General features: G+C 33.0%; 1 long non-coding RNA gene across 1 annotated transcript; it reads right to left on the bottom strand.

Annotated features, from left to right (window-relative positions):
* Nucleotides 1–14129: 14129 nt before the first annotated feature.
* On the bottom strand, nt 14130–17626 carry LOC139498413 (uncharacterized). Its single transcript, XR_011657931.1, has 4 exons — nt 17516–17626; nt 16702–16923; nt 15229–15307; nt 14130–14242 (listed from the first exon to the last, which is right to left on the bottom strand). It is a non-coding gene; the product is annotated as an uncharacterized lncRNA (long non-coding RNA).
* Between the last annotated feature and the right edge of the window lie 843 nt (nt 17627–18469).

The raw sequence follows: 18469 nt of genomic DNA, 5'->3' as shown, positions 1-18469 counted from the left end.
TTTTTATGTTTTCGTTGATCAAAAAGGGGGCATACGCCCTCTACGCTCAATTCTGAATATACCATTTTCTATGACCAAAACCCACCTAGACCACAGGACTACCGAAATTCCAGTGAGTGCAATTTTCGGTCGATTTACGTGTTTCTAGAAAGTCAACATTTCAGTTGTCTTTTTTGTATGTATTAAGAATTAGCCGAGGCGAAACATACCGAGGGGATATCCAAACTGATGAGTCGGAAACTACTTTGTAAGGCGCGTTGTCAATTTAAAGACAAAAAATGATAGAAGGCAAACAACAGTGCACAACACACTACATAAAAAACTTAAAACTGAGCAACTAGAATCCAAATACAAAAGCAATGTCGAAAATTTTCGTGTAGTATGTTTCAAAATTGAAATACGAAGGAGATTTTAAACATTTTCTACCAACCGGTAAAATTGAGATTATATGTCTTTACACTACCAAGGAGTTTATATGAGTCGTTTTACACATCCTTCTTGATACAACCAAGTATCTTGAAATCTATACCCTATCGTATCTATAGGATACCTTGACACATATCGTATTAGATATTATGTTTTAAAAAGCATTTTATTTTAATATTTTATTTTATTTCTAAAAATATGTTTTCGAGGCCAGAAAAATTAAAACTCGGATCATCAATCACGTGGTTGAGAACCTGCAAAATGATTGCCTGATGTAATATATTTTACACGCAACTCCCCCAGGCTTATGGAAGTATCATGACAACAGACTTTTTCTTTCAATGTGAACACTACATGATAGCACAATCTTATAAATGGACTTAGTCTTAAATAAAAAATACATAAAAAAAATGTAAAACAAAAACTAAAATATTCTTTTATATTTTTATTTAGATTAACCAATAACACTGCTCCGTCGTAGCAAAATCCACTTTTTCGTCAAACCTGCAAAAGACAGAAACAAATCATTTACACAAACATTTAATTATACATGAAATTCAAAAATTTATTTTCTAAATTCGTTTTTCCTTTCACTTTTATGCATGGAACGAAAACATATAGTCAGCCTTATTGTTTGAAGTTATCCCGCTCCCGTTAAATTTCAGAATTCCTTACTAGTTTCTGTCATATTTTCTGTACAATTGCAAAGAAAAAATTATAATAACAAATGTAAACTGGTCAAAATACTACTACAGAGATATTTAACGACATTGACTGGCTATGGCCAAAATATTATGACCAAATACAATGTAAAAAATTTCTTCCTCCTACGTTGATTATACCTTGAACATCGTTGTCATTAATTTTTAAAATATATTTACAAAACTATCACATACACAATTGCTTAACTTACATATTATCCGACTCTGTTTCCTGTGGCATTGGTGAACTGGAGAAGAAGCAAGAATCCGAACACTGAAATGAGAAATATATGCATAAATAGATATAATGAGATGTGATTTGAGTGTTAATGAGACAACTCTCCATGTTGAAGTAAACCAATATAGGTCAAAGTACGGTCTTCAACACGGAACCTTGGCTCACATTGAACAGCAAGCAATAAAGGGCACAGTGAATGACTAGTGTAAACCCCTTCAAATTTTTTATTTTCTAGTGTATCAAACTAGTGGTAAACCAATTAATATTTAGCCTTAGAAACATATACAAATCAATAAGGTTATTAATAGAGGAAGAGAATTCTTTATAGATATCGAAACTCGGATCGAAGAGTTTATAAAAACGGGAACGGTTCAAATTTTAATGAACCCGAAACGAATTTTGGACAATAAAGGCTCCAGGTCTAAATATTTAAATATCAAAACATAATGCAAACTGTTATTGTTTTACAAGTTATTTTTTCAGTTGTTGTTCTATAAAAAAAAAGCAGCAAAGAAATGATATGTTTGTTGGTTTTCCTCATCTTTAATTAAGCCTTCGTCATGGAAGAAAAGCATATTTATAACATAAATGAGGGGGAGGACAGGGGTAAGGGAGACAGGGAGAAAGGGGGTAGGAGAAAGGAGAAAGGGGGTAGGAGAAAGGAGAAAGGGGGTGGGAGAAAGGAGAAAGGGGGTAGGAGAAAGGAGAGGAAGGCTGGGAGAAAGGAGAAAAAGTTGGAGAAAGGAGAAAAAATAAAATATCTCTCCTTTTAAAAAATGATCTAATATTTCAAGAAAAAATATCTCAAAAGGAGATTTTTATTCTAATGGGAGAAAGGAGAACGGGGGTAGGAGAAAGGAGAAGAGGGGTGGGAGAAGGGAGAAGGGTACCCCCCTGTCCTCCCCCTCATAAATGCAAATTCAAGATTTTCCTTTAGATTCTAACACCGGTCACCGGGTTTCAACAGAATTCTTTTCTAAATGAACGTGAAGATAACACTACCTATGTACATTGATAAACACATGTGTAACACGGTTATATCAAAACTATTCAAACTAAACAAAATATGCAGAAATTAATACTTACAGTAGTTAAGAAGTTTTGCATTCTGGGCCTGTGCTGTGAGAGCATTTCCGGTGTTGTATAACCCGGTCTGTTGCTGGTATGCACCCAGTTGGTTTGCGTAGTAATATGGGTAAGCACCTGTCATCTGGTATCCTTGTTGCATCTGGGATTGAACCACAACAAAGGCGACGAGACAGGGAATGAGTACCAACAAAATTGACTTATTCATCTTGATTTTTTTTGGACTCAACCTATAAAATAAATAAATGTTAATTATTTGTGTATTTATTGATTTATTTATTTACATTATGAATACCAATAAAAATTAACACATTTACACATATATAAATATACAATTATTCAATGTAGCTCTATAATTCCTATGACTCTTATTACTTATCATATTCAATTAAAAAGAAGCTTTAAAAAGAAAAAGAAAAAAATAGTTATTTTATATCAAATATCTTATGCCGTAATATTTTCACTTTTTACTAAGAATATTCTTGGACCTTTTCTAATCTTTTATAGATAGACTTACTCACCTACTAAGTTAGCAGAACTGTGATAGATCCTCTCACTCGTTTCAGTTTTATATCTTGCGCCAGCCGTTGTTGACTTCCGCCGAGCGGAAATGCCACACGTAGCTGGTTACTTCCTTTTATTACGTTATAGCACACATTTTACAGACTTGTACCTTGTTTTCATGTAATGGACATGTAAATTGAATTATATTATGTCACTTGTATTCATTTTGAGGTTTATTTCCAAAACAGAATACAAGTGTGCATGTACAAATTATCGATAATTAGGACCACTGCATGTTGCAAATGTATTTAAAACATCAAACCTTTAGTTTGTATTAAATCTTTTAGACTGGGGTATGATTATAGAAATTACATACATTTTATTCATGCAAAGTGTTCTTAATGCCCTAAAAAAGCATTGTAAAATCTTAGAAACTGATTATTTAAGAGTCTATCTAATATACTTGAAAAGCGGGTTTTTTTTAAATCTCACACAATTATATACATGTAATATTGTATTTACTTTCCATTCAGCATTATATACAATATTCATCAGAAAAAAATTTGATAAAAATATTGCAAATTTTCAAAATGTTTTTTTAAAAATAAATTTAGCATTTAAAGAACATCCAAAAACCATAATATATATTTTCAAGTTCACATACTAGTATAACATTGTACTCTAATTGAAATGTCCTTATTGTGTTTTGAATGAATACTGAAAAATGTCAAAATAAAAAAATCAGATTTGATATTTCGTCTTGTATTATAGTAAATTATATCTTTACAGATATCTTAAATATCCGGAATATGTTTTGAGACCAAAGCTGTCACACCTTGATATTTTCGTAAGATTTGAAGACCTTTCGAAAACAGTTCCTGTGACAAATAAAAAATGTATGTACATTCAAGGAAACGTTAATCGTACAAATACAATGTATAAAAATAACATTTTGCTTTCTCCTGTTACTCGGCTTCCATCTTGAGCAAACGGTAATGTGAATATTTTTTTTATAGCAGTTCATTCTGGGGTAGCATCTCGTCGCAGTCCGCCATGTCAAACTTTGTCAATTTCTTTGAAAATCAGACAGATATTTAAGAGCATTTTATTTTTTATTTATTCATATTCATTTTTTTTTAAATTTGTATTTGATATATGCATTTGTTTTTTATTGATTGTTGGTTGCTTAACGTCCAGGGGTAGCTGTACTGTTCTGGTAAAGCAAATCCCTCATTCAAAGGAGCACCTCGCACAATGACGAATAAAAATGTTTATAAACCTATAAAGACATACTAGGTACGCCTCGTGGGATGAGTGTTGGTTACTATCAAAGACCCTTACGCTATAGGCGTAATTTCACAGTAGTACATACATGATATGATCATGAATTTTTTCTATGTAGCATTTTTTATTTTTTTTATTTTCTTAGATCAGCTGTTTTGCATGTAAGCCTATGGAGCAGTCAATTACAAGACTGCAACCTCTATGTACTGACGCCAGGTTACATTTAAATCAATCAAAGTTTTTACAGAAATTCAAACTAGAAAGCCTACCCTTTCAAATGAATCTACATTCAGTTACAGAACTAGTGTAATAATGGGATAACGTCGATAGTCCGACACTCATTGGTCCGACATTCATAAGTCCGACATTCAATGGTCCGACACTCAATAGTCCGACACTCATTAGTCCGACACTCAATAGTCCGACACACAATAGTCCGACACTCAATAGTCCGACACTCATTTGTCCGACACTCGATCATTTTCCTTGTTCAATGAACCATAAAATAAGGTCAGAACACTATAATTTTGCATACAATTCAGAAAGATCACATCGATTTTAATAAACATGTGAACAGAGTTTCAAGTTGGTCTTCAATATCATTATACCTTGAAAAACAAGAGTGGACACACTGAAATGTCTTGTCTGTAAAACGTTAAATTCAAATTTAAATAATCAATGTCAGGGGCGGATCCAGCCATTTACAAAAGGGGGTGTGGTGTTCCCAACCCAGGATAAAAAGTGGGTGGTCCAAATACAAATCCCGATACAAATGCATTGATCGGCCATAAAAGGGGGTTCCAACCACAACCCCCAACCCCACCCCCTGGACCCGCCACTGTATGTACATGAGGTCAAGTTGAGATAAACCCTTTCAGACAAACGTACACTCATCGTTAGTCCGACACTGACGATTTCCAACTATCGTTTTTCGAGTGAAACTGTGAATATAGAACATCGGGATTTTAATTGAACATTCAATTTGCCTCTACAAACTTCTTAGCTTATATTCTTATACATTTCACCAATAAAAATATCAGAATTTGTATGAAATGAAAACCTACATGTACTGTAAATATAACCAAATATGTTGGATCGAAATAAAAAAACTAAAATACCGCGTTATAACTCAAAGATAGCAAGTCTTATGCACACACAATCAAGACATGGACAATATCACGATTTTCATACGGTGTGATAATTTCTTACATTATTTTCTCAAGTTGTAGATAGAATTGTTCATGGACGTAAGAAGAGCATTACACATTCTTATAGACTTACGCATGTTATTCCGTTTTTGGACGAACTTACACCGTTTTTTAAACACATATTTTTTGCGGGTCATTTAATGCGTCCCTATTTAATCATTTCACTAATGAATCTTTGAAAAATAGGATATTAAAAAACTGGAATTTATATAGAAATATATAGTAAATGAAGAACTAAGAATCAGTAAAATGTCATTGTAGCAAAATTGACATCGTTTTTAGTTTTATATTAATATGCACACGCCTTCAACCCATGTTTTCTGATCTGTTAATTTAATTAAAAGCTAACTGATTTTACTCCGGTTTTTTTTTTAAATGGCATGATGTAGATAAACTCGACGTCGTGCAAAACGTCTAAAACAACGTAATTAGCGCAACGGTGTATACTTTGGTGACTATAACGCATACAAACTACTAAATATGATATTTAATTTGTGTGAGTGCAGTTTTAGTATGCTTTAATGACACTCCGTTACGGTATGTATCCCCAATCTATGTAGTATTAATAATTTGATTTATCAGTATTAATGGCCCCAATAAAAAAAAATGGAAAGCTATTCTGTCGCTTATGATCAGCCGTTGTTTTTCATAAAAGCTTCCGTGTAACAATCATACCCGAAATTCAGAAAGCAAAAATGCTTAAATTCAGTATCTCATGATTATAAGAGTTTTACTTTTGTATTTCACTGAATATAAAAATGAAATGTGTTATTTAATCAACTTGAAACTTAGTACACATGTTCCTTTGATGAGATTTTCATTAATTGTATGATAAATTGGGTTTTATCTCAGTCTTATTGTTCACTTAACATAGAATTGGCATAATTTTTAAAAAGTACATTGCAAGTTTAAGTTAGTTAAGGCCTTAAGGTTGCCTATAGTTGTTAATTACTGTGTTATTTGGTCTCCTGTGAAGAGTTGTCTCATTGGAAATTACATCACATCTTTTTGTATTTAGTGTCTCGCTTGCGACTTCTGTAACAGAAAGAGAGACTGGGATAGTTCAGATTTTTTCAATGTTAATTTCACTTTTATTATAAGTAATATGTTAACTATATTTAGAGTATGGAATGATTGTATATCTGGCCTTTGTCTTTCATTTATTTGTACATTAATTTGGCCGTTAGTTTTCTCGTTTGAATTTTTTTACATTTGTTATTTCGGGGCCTTTTATAGCTGACTATGCTTCATAGGCTTTGCTCATTGTTGAAGGCCGTACGGTGACCTATAGTGTTTTAATTTCTGTGTCATTTGGTCTCTTGTTTAGAGTTGTCTCATTGGCAAGTACACCAAATCTCCTTTTTTATATATACACGTTTGTCTGAAAGGGTATATCTCACCTCGACCTCATGTGTGTGTGTGTGGGGGGGGGGGGGTCGTGGGTTGGACCCCCTTTTTTGGCCGGTCAATGTATTTGTATCGGGACATGTACCTTGGGTTGGGAACACAGACACCCCCCTTTTTTAAAATGGCTGGATCCGCCCCTGACATTGATCATTTAAATTTAACGTCATACAGGCAAGACATTTCAGTGTGTCTACACTTGTTTTTCAAGGTAGTGGAAAATGATCGAGTGTCGGACTATCGAGTGTCGGACCAATGAGTGTCGGACTATCGGGACGACCCCGTAATAATAACACTGCACAATTTTAAACGTTGTATATTTTTTTAAGCACTACATTCGTACTGGTTGCCCTAACTAGGATCCTATTCCAGATGCAGAACGTACAGATAAGGTAATAGGTAACAGGTGAATATACTATTGGTATCGGTATCGTATTCGCACCGGAACTTGTTTATTATTTGCAAAATTAATGACGTGGAAAACAAAAGGGATTTGTTTCCAATGATCTATTACAAAGCCTTCTTTCTATTCACCAACTTGTAGTTTGACAAAAGAACGGGGAGCAATACTTTTTATTATATCAAAAAAGCATGGTAAAATCTACATTTTGAGAAAGGATTCATTTCCCTATAATTGGATGAAATTAGTACATGCATTTAGAAATTTATAAAATTTTTGTATACACAAATTTATTGTTGAAGGTTTGATTTCCGTTTCTATTCAGTAACTAGAAACAACAATTTTTACATACATTTTGTACATTAAGTGAAAATAAAATAATCTTGTGTGCTTTTGTTTATTCTGTTAACCGTTTTTACTTGAATTTACGACGACATCGTGAGTGCTCATAAAAAAGTGAGTAAAATTATATAGTATACAAATATCGAGCAACAAATTGCATGAACACCGCCAATTGTCAAATCTCGGGGTGAATCCGCAACTCTCCAGTGAAGGTACGGAATCGCCCGAGTTGTGACGAATGGAACACATTCATTAAATATAAGTAAATTCGTGTTGTGATTACTAAAACATATTTAATTGGTGTAAATATATATCATTTGTTAAGGGCATACGATACAGTTACAGGGGAGGTAATGACGTTGCTAACGTAAATTGTTATTTCGCGACGTCAAACTATGACTTATCGGGAAACAATTATGTTTTCGACTGACTATTATGATCTATTATCATTCAAACGTATTTAACTTGAAAACGAGTTCATGGACCCCTCTTTTTTTAAAATGCCATTTGATTTGCACTTATATTCAGTGGCAGATCCAGCCATCTTAAAAAAGGGGGTTCCCAACCCAGGACAAAGGGGGGTTCCAACTATATGTCCCCATTCAAATGCATTGATCGACCAACAAAAAAGGGGGGTTCCAACCCCCGGAACCCCCCCTCCCCCCTTTGGATCCGCCAATGATTTGATTACGCAAGTGATTGTGCCAATTCAAATCTGCTTCATGTTTAGACCTTCTTCTCGAAATACCAAAATTTATGACAAACGCGAAGATTTTAATTTTCCTATAATCAACTTTCCATTTCTGTGTAGCAACATCCCAGCAGCACCACCATATGAAGTATATGTGTCTCAACTGATACGTTACTCTAGAGCTAGCCTAAAGAACGTTAATTTTGTTGAACGATGAATACTCCTGAAATAAATCTCAAAAGTTGATAAGACAGGGCTATGAATCAATCAAATTAAGGTCATCACTCAAGAAATTTTACGATCGCCATCATGAGCTGATTGGCCATTGTGACAAAAATGTGTCAGAAATCATATCTGATATTCTTCCTCAGTCATAATATTAACCTCCCATCCTTACCGAACTGAACAAAGAAATAACAAGACGGGTGCAGGAAATGCTTACCCTTCCGGAGCACCTGATTTCACTTCCGGTTTTTAGTGGAGTTCGTGTTGTTTCTTATTTATTTTTTACAACTGTTGACGTAAATATCTTTTTGATTTTATGAGTCTTTGTTTGCTCATTGGTTTTGATTGTTATTGTCTTTCATGAAAACGTAAATAGTGCAATTTTTTAGATTTCATAAATATACAGCAAAAATGATTTTTTTTTTCTACATTCATGAACATTTGATTAATATGAGTTATTTCTGAATAAAAGATAAATAAATTTTTAGGATAGTTATAAAATACAGAAATTACAAATTATTTAACAATAAACAATTTGTGTTTATCTTTTAACACAAAAAAGTTATGTCTTTCTTTCGAAAGTGAAAATACGACAACAAATCCAAATTTTGAGTAAATAAACAAAATTTCGACCTCATTCTACTCAAAAAGTAGCACATGAAGGTATATTTTTTTATTACATATTTGATTTAATCAGGTAAAACATAGTCTATATGAAATTTTTTATCAAAATGTAAATACTGGATCAAAATGTTAGATCCGAAAAGCGTACCAAATTTATACTTAAGTATTGGGACGACAACGTTGCTGGTTGAATGTTAGTCGTTGGAGGTTTCAGCTCAATCATGAAGCACTTGTATCGATAGTGGCATGATTTACTTCATAGCCTTGATCAAGATAGAATTACAAAAACAAACTATTATAGGGTTTCAACGTCCTCAGTAAAAGTTAACCATTAATGTATTTGGTTATTCTTTAAGGCTCCTTTATAGTCAGGTAGCTCGTAAATTATACAAGTTTGTTTTATAACCGTGGCTTTCAAAGTTTTTTGTCTTTTTGTTTTAGCGTTCCCAGTGAAGGGAAACTAAGACAAGAACTTCGGACGCATCAAATATGTAAAGTTAATTGAGTACATTTTGAATTTCATTTTTCTAAACTGAAGGCGATACTGCGGCTGTTTGACTTCATAGTCTCCAAAATATTAAAGGTATTAGCCTCAGTAGTTATTGTTACGGTTGTGACATGATTTATAGCATATCATTCAGGAATTTTCCGTTTACTTAAACTTTAATAGATGGATTTTGGTATTTAATTTTAGGTTCTAGACCTTTTGGTTATTTCGTTTCTATATATATGCCAGGCTTTATTAAAATAAATCTAGAAAACCAAGTCGGACTTTTGCTGTTGAGTTGCTTGCACCTTGAAGTGTGTTCAACCTTATTTTTTTTATAATTGTAATGACAACTATGAAATCCAGCATTACTGGTGAAAATGTGTCTTATTTAACTGCCATTAAATTCTGCACTCGGAAAACTGTTTTACCGTTTCCGACTTCTACACTTATAGTTTATAGATTATAATTAATTGATCATTTCTGTTTTGGTGATTGCTTAACGTCTAGTAGCAAATATATATTTTATGGATATTAAGGAAATGTGTTTTACTGCAAAATGTGTATTCAATAGTTTAACACGATGGATTCAAAATGTGGAACATAATCTGCTTACCCTTCCAGAGCACATAATATTACTCCTGGTTTTGATGGGGTTCTTAAAAAAGACAAATAGCTAAAGTCTACAAAACACATCATAAAAAACTGAAGACAAAGCAATATGAACCCCTGCAAAACCGAGATTGATCTCAGGTACTCCGGAAGGGTAAGCAGATCCTGCTCAACATTTGTCACCCGTCGTGTTGCTTATTTAAGTACAAATTCGAGGATGAGTATATTTTAAAAGGTCAGATCCAAGAAAAAACATAACTCGAACAATTCTGCGCCCTCTAGCGGCCTATAGCCTATCGAGGCTAAAGTAGCAATCGGAGATTAGACTGAGATAAGCGGAATATAACGACTGACAATATTCGGGTTAAGGAAAACAGGAAGGGATTGTGGACATATCCAGTCTATGGAAGAAGCGAATCGATATAAACTTTTCTTATATCAACGAGCGATATTGTCTTATATCAACGAGTTGCATTGCGGGAAATTTCAGACGAATGTTAGCATTTGTACGAAGAAAGGCAGATTTCTTGGTATAAAGTAATGACTCTTTTCTTAAAACAGGGTGACATTTAACACGACATACGTCTGCTGTATGATTTTCATGAATTATTTTATGTAATAACAAGCAAGGTGTATTTAACCGAACGAGAACATTGAATTGTTGAATGAATGAAACATAAATGCACGATTTATTATTTGTAGATGTACACATTCAATAAATATCATGTAGCAAATTCAGTGGAATGTAATTGAGATGAATTCAATTGTTTGCTATGCCAAAATTACCTATAAGTCAAAGATTCTGCTATATTCTATTATATCAATGCGATGTTTGTCTTATATCATAGCGATGTGTTTTTAATATCAAACATTTATGAATGCGATACGTTTCTAATATAACTGCTATAGTTTTCTAATATAAAATGAATACGATGACACGTCATAATGTATGTCAAGAAAACCGCAAACATAATTCACAAACTTAGTTCATGACCGGTTTAATCTTTTAGGATCAATATCACTAAAATTTCTTATATATTGTTTTCAAGTGATGATGCAATGGCGCAATTTAAATGCGGTTGTAAATATTCTACCGACCTATTAGATTCTAATATAGGTCCAGTGGCGGATCCAGGAAGGGGGGTTCCGGTGGTTGGAAACCCCCCTTTTTAGGCCGATCAATGCATTTGAATGGGGTTATATGTGTGGTACCACCCCCCCCCCCTTTTATCCTGGGTTTGGAACCACCCTTTTGAAAACGGCTGGAGGTCACACGGCTATAGCCTATCCACATGTGTAATATCAAAATAGACAAAAAATATCATTACTTAAAAGAAAAAAAAAACATTCATTCAAACAATCCAATCCAATACAGCTCCAAATTACACTGAATATTCAAATGGTAAAATAAATATTCCAAACAAATTAAAATGTACAAACGCTGATGACCTGAACTTTGAAGATACCAACTGAGTAGCCTCAGACTATAAATTGAACAACTTCAGATACAACGAAGATCAAAAATCTTGTCAAACAGAAAATGTAATTATTATTAACATAGAAAAAAATATTGAGAAGGAAAACAGTTCTTTTTGGATATCAAAGACTTTTCCCGTTGGTAAATCGATATCTCTATGAACACAATCAGCTCCCCGAGTGGACGCTCTTTTACATCAAGATGACCGTGAGGGCATTCCGATGTATTGTTGTCACAGAGATTTGACTTTCGTTTTTGACTAGTAACCGATCGTATAAATACGCGTACATTTCTTAGTGCAAAATAAAAATCCGTATCACTTGTTATTAATTCATTTTTTTAATGAATACTAAAAAAATATGTTTAGAAAACAAATAAATAAGATGTAAATGTCTGTTGACGTTAGAAATGTGTATATATCTTTTCTATATTTATACATTTAGATCGTCCAGTGCTGTTAATTTGTTATTTTTATTGACATAATCGTTCGTGTACCATCATTACTGTCGTTACCGTTAAAGCTTTAGAAGCGTCCTAGTTCATATTGCACTTAACAAAAGATTGAGCACCCATCAGTACTGGCATTTTCAAATTTTGAAAATGTTGGATTGAACGCGGTTTTATAGCGCTAAACCTCTCACGTGTATGACAGTTTCATAAAATTCCGTCATATTTACAACGATGCGTGAACAAAACAGACATAATAGGTAAAATTGTCAAAATATGGGTACAACAGTCAAATATTAATACTAATAAGTATACTGACCGGCTTTAGAAACGCAACACTAGATTATTCTTTTCAATTTTCATTTTTAATTACTAGTATGCATTTTTTTGTAAACAAACTTATGAATAGAAAGTTCTGTCATTACTTAAATGTTTGAAAAAAAATGCAGTTCGAAAGTTGAATTGATTACGTCATTTTCGATGTTCAAATATTGTGGTATACACTGAAACCCTGGTTTTCCCCTTACCAATGAACGTGTCACCGTTAAAAGCAATGACGGCCTGTAACAAATGCCAAAATGATTGTCAGAAAGGTCAACCATTTCTGTTCGGCACGTTTTGGTTTCTGTTTTGCAACTTCTGATTTTGCCGTTGTTCCACCCATTACAATGTGTTTTGTCAATTATGCGGTTTAAACTTTAAGGCTCTAAATGTTTTTCTGCAGTCGATTCTTTGCCAGTTCAGTTAATGGGAAACATTTATGGCATTAATCTGTGCAAAATTTCATTGATCAATTTGGTTAACAGTTGACGTTGCGGCCGTAGATCTGTCTCACAAATGACGTTGTCTAATCAACTTCTATTGACGCTGCATTGTCACTACATGTTGATCTAGTCTTTGATGGTCTTCAACAAATCCGGTCTACCGGTATCTCCGTTGTCGGAAGGACAGTAAGACGAGTTTCTGACGTCAATATTTTGTGTTGGAGCACGTTCACGTTTTCCTGTTTGCAGAATTCTAATGAGTTGATTCAGCTTTTCATTCCTGAGTTTTGGCAATATGGAGATGCAACACTTTTTAAATGATTAAAGTGTGTCCAAGGATTGAACGAACTGTTTCACAATGAAAAAAAACGGAAAAAATCTTTTATTGGCTCGAAATTTCTCTTTCTGAAATTTCGTGCGATCTAAAAAAAATCTGGTATGTTCAATAACCACAGGTAAGTCAGATGTTTATTTTTCGAAAGGGAAAGACATATGATGAGCATGAATAGTAGTTTTTCGAGGAGCAAACATTATTTGGTGAAAAAAATCTACAAAATGAGTGTTGCGTTTTTAAAGCCAGTCAGTATACTAGTATTGATGTAACAAAAACACCGCTATGACATTTTAAAAGTATCGCATTGATATTAGAATTACATAGCATTTGTATATTGATGTATATAAGAAAACACAACACTTTAAATTTTACACGGACATGAACGTTTGCTTCTAACTAACTTATATTTTATATATACTTATATTTAGACTCAATTGTTGTTTATATTTGAACAATAAGTTTTCAAGAAAGTATTTTCTTAATTTTTCGTTGTCGAAAACAACATTTTCCGCATGGAATGTCTGCATATTTACAATTGTTATTAGACAATATCGCTATGTGATATAAGAAAAGTTTTTATCGATTCGCTTCTTCCATAGACTGATATCTGTCGTCATCTGTGAAACAGATATTCCATAAAGGTCAACTAACTCTTGATGGAGTCCGAAAAATGTACGAAGGCCCGCCCGGATGATTTCAACTTTACAACATGGAACTCTTTTTTAACAGATTCCTTGTTAGTAGCAACTCTTTATTAGTATCTCGTTAAATGGCCTATGTGTTTTGCTATTATAAGATGTCTTCAACTATTTTTTAGTCTTTGAAATATACCAGGTTTTTTTTCATTTTTAATAAAATATAAATAAATACTAAAATAAAGTATCATAATTTTTTTTTATTTCAACAATGTGATTTGATGCAGTGACCGCTATTTGAAATGTCACACTCCAGGAGTACAATGATACATCACAGCCGTATTTCTAGTATTCTGTAAATAGAAGAGAATAAGTATAAAATATATATAAAAAGAATACTTCAACGTTTTTTTGAATGACAACTTATATATTTGACTGATGGGTTAAAGTGAGTGCTTAACGATCAGTAGAATATTCAATGTATAATAAGGATGAATATGTATCCTGCTCCATACAAGATCAACACGCGTCTTCAGTTGAGAAGTGCCAGCCTCTCCGGTGACAGTTTGGAAGAATACCTGTCAACTGAGTATGTATAAAGGGATTTAGTGTCTGCTAATGCGTATCGAGTACTTGCTGCGATATTAGCCAAGTTGAAAAGAAGCCATGCAATATAAAGTTGTAAATTTTCCGTTTAATTCCGATTGGTTAGTATACCACTGCAATAAGCGAACCGATAAAAGAATAAAACTGATCGAAGTTATGTAAATTCTGTAAATTAAGAGAACGGACGTGGTTACTTGAAGATGACAAACATGTTTACAGTTAACCACATACAGTGGCGGATCCAGAAATTTTCATAAGTGGGGGCCCACTGACTGACCTAAGATGGGGCCCGCTCAAGTCACACTTCAATGATTCCCTATATAAGCAACCAATTATTTCCCAAAAAGGGGGGCCGGGCCCCATGCCCCCCCCCCCTTAAATCCGCCGCTGACATATACTGTTATCGCAGCTTTATGATGGTGATGATCATAAAATTAATGACTATTAGTTTACGTCCAGTTGCAAATATCACAATCTTATTACAAGATCATGTTAATATGATAAACATATTAACCCTGTTGTGTTACTGAAAGACACGATAAGTGAGGGTTTTAAAGTGCTAGTTCACAAAGTAACGGTCCATTCTCGCGACATTTTCATACAACGAAAACAAATATAGTAGAATATGATATAAACATGATATTTTGAAAGTCAAAATGTTCCTCGTGTGTCAATAAAATTTTACATTATTTGATAAAATAAAATGTTGCAAGATTGAGTTTCAGTATCTTACCTTTAACCAAATAGTGTTGTTTGTCCGTTAGTATTTCCGGTGGCGTTGGTGATGTCAAGAAGAAGAAGGAAACCAAATACTGTAAAGAAAAAAAAAACAGAATATCTGAATGATTTGAATTTTTAATTTTTAATTTAATGTTATATGTGTTTTTGTTATTATACTGGTTATGTAGTAAACCTAAGTCAGGAATCAGATATTCAGTAGTTATCGTTCGTTGATGTGGTTCACAAGTGTTTCTCGTTTCTCGTTTTTTATATAGATTAGACCGTTGGTTTTCCCGTTTAAATGGGTTTACACTAGTCATTGTTTGGAGCTGTTTATGAATGAATGAATGAATGAATTCTTTATTTGCAAAGCAGTAGTTACATGCTATAGCAACACAAACATATTTACATTGTGACACACAATAAACAACAGAGAACAATATAATAAGATATTACAATAGAAAAATTATCAACTTATTAGATGTGATCTAATCTGCCAGGCAGATTTCAAATAATTACAAGCCAAGGCTCCGTGTTAAAGACCGTAATTTGACCTATAATGGTTTACTTTTATAAATTGTGACTTGAATGGCGAGTTGTCTCTGAAACTCATACCACATGTTACTAAACAGGTTCCTTTATAAAACAGTCTTTAGAGCTGAGGACAGGGGACTCTTAGTTACTTTTACTTGTATATATATAGATATGTGTGTGTTTAACTCAGTTATTTTATTGTTGCTGTTACTTTTGTTTATGTCACAAGTATAATGTTACTTATATGACAAATAAAGATTATATATAATAAGTTTTTGCCAAAAAATATAATAAAAAACAAGGCCGTACGGTGACCTATAGTTGTTAATTTGGTCATTTTGTTCTCTTGTGGATAGTTGTCTCATTGGCAATCATACCACATCTTCTTTTATATATATAATATAGCAAAGAAATAACAAGTTATTAAAAAGAACGCATGGAAGAAAATTCATAAGTTCTAATGAATGTTTCACAAAAGGGCCAATATTTTTAACATGATCCATTACAGACGGATTAAGCATAAAATTAGTTTTACAATTTGTATTTTTCGGGAAGAGACATAAAATTATAAATATATATATATATATATATACTAGTCTATACAAATATATTAAACTAAACATACAGCCGAATGTACCAGTAAATGCAATCTTGTGAAAACATGCATAGATTATTGTATGGCACTTAAGCAAAATGTCTCGATAGCGTAAATAATTTGATGCACCAAAAGTGTAATTAGAAAATTTATTTCTCATCAGCAGTGCTCGCTAAGACAAATGTGGAAGATCGAAATGCATTTAAAGTTGAAAAGCATCCTTTATATCTGGATACCTTGATCGGTGAGGTTGTTTGAAAACTGTACGTTTCCGCGAAGAAGTGACTAGTTTTAAATATAATACTTTTTTTCATATGGAAATGATATTAAAAAACAATGATTGAATTAAAATCTTACGGTAGTTGAGGAGTTTTGCACTTTGCAATTGTGCAGTTGCTTGGTTTCCGTAAGTATACAGTCTGTTCTGTGCATTATATGCTCCGAACTGTTGTTGATAGTACTGGTTATAACCTGCTCCTGCTCCTCCCCACTGGGCACTGACAGTTACCAAGGCAACCAAACATGGCAAAACAATCAACAGTACAGACTTATTCATCTTGAAAAAATGACAATTCTTTGCTGAAAAGATAAATTAAATGTCTTTATGATATACACTTAGAACGTTGCTGAGGAATGATAGAGACTTGTAATTAATAGGTTAATATGTTGAAAAGAAAATTATTGACATCGATCATTCGTCTCAACTCGGCCGAGAGTAGTGAGGCCCCTCATGGGGGGGGGGTCCTAGTAATCACATAATCACCACTTTTTTGCCAATATAATCACATAATCATTAAATATTTGCTTATCTTTAGTAATCAAATAATCATAAACTAAAAATACAGTCCTAGGTAATCAAATAATCATGAAATATTTGGCTTAATAATCAAATAATCATTAAAAAAACGGCCAAGTAATCACATAATCAAAAACCCCATGAGGGCCCTCAGTAGTGGATTCCCGAATGTGACATCGATGTTACTTCTAGTTTTTGCAGGCTCATTTTTTCCTTTGAATCAAAAGAATTAAAATGAAAATGATGAATATGATATCCGATGTGAAAAAAAATTTAATTTGCTACGTTTACTTTTTATGAACAACTAGAACAGTTATGTTTTCAAAACCTTAGATTTATTAGATTTATTAAAGTGTTTTAATACATGTACCCTACCTGATCGGACAGAGAAGTGTGCGAATATCATGTACATACGGGTATTTATACCATTGTACCGCCGCCATTTTTGAAGAACTTCCGTGTCGTCTGTCACTCATGTTACAACAAGTCGTCTGCAAAACGTACAACATTACATTACACCGTCTACCATTTTATTACACCGTCTGCTATTTAGTTGATGAACTTCCGTTTTCTTTGAAATACTTTTAAATATCGCGGCATTTTAAAGACATTTTTAATTTTATTTATTACACTTTTTCACTTTTAAATTTATTTTATAGAGTAATAAAACAAAAAAAGTAACTTTTTTTCTCTTTAAGGTGGTACCCAACACTTACACTAAAATCAATTTGGCTCGTTTAATTTTCATAAAATTTTGACAAAGTATTAACTGTGACCCTTTTACAAAAATATAAAAAATTCAAAAATTTTGAACCAAGCGTTTTATCAGAAAAATTACACTGGTTATATAGCAGTTTGACAAACACTAATTTTGATCATTCAGAAGCTTTATATTGCCTTCAAAACGCAACGTAATTAAAACATTTAGCTGATATTACAGAGTTATCTCCCTGTAGTGTTAGGTACCACCTTAAATCATAAAATATTGTTTTGTGATTACTTACTGTATGTAAAGTTTAAGAACTTTTTTTTCAATATCAATAATACATCGCATAATGACATTTCAAAACTTAAGCAAATATGATAAACAGTTTTTATATATACTTTTTGTCGAGCCTTCGAATTTAGTCGATAAAGCGAGACATAGCGATCCTACATTCCGTCGGCGTCGGCGTCGTCGTCGGCGGCGTCCACAAATGTTCACTCTGAGGTTAAAGTTTTTGAAATTTTAATAACTTTTTTAAGCTATCCTTGAATTGTACGAAACTTGGACAGAAGCTTGTTTATAGTCATCAGATAGTATCCAGAAGTAAATTTTGTAAAAAATAA

This window comes from Mytilus edulis, chromosome 12, assembly GCF_963676685.1.
Source record: "Mytilus edulis chromosome 12, xbMytEdul2.2, whole genome shotgun sequence".
NCBI lineage: Eukaryota > Metazoa > Mollusca > Bivalvia > Mytilida > Mytilidae > Mytilus > Mytilus edulis.
Note: the sequence above shows the minus strand (reverse complement) of the source record. Positions and strands in the feature narration are given on the sequence as shown.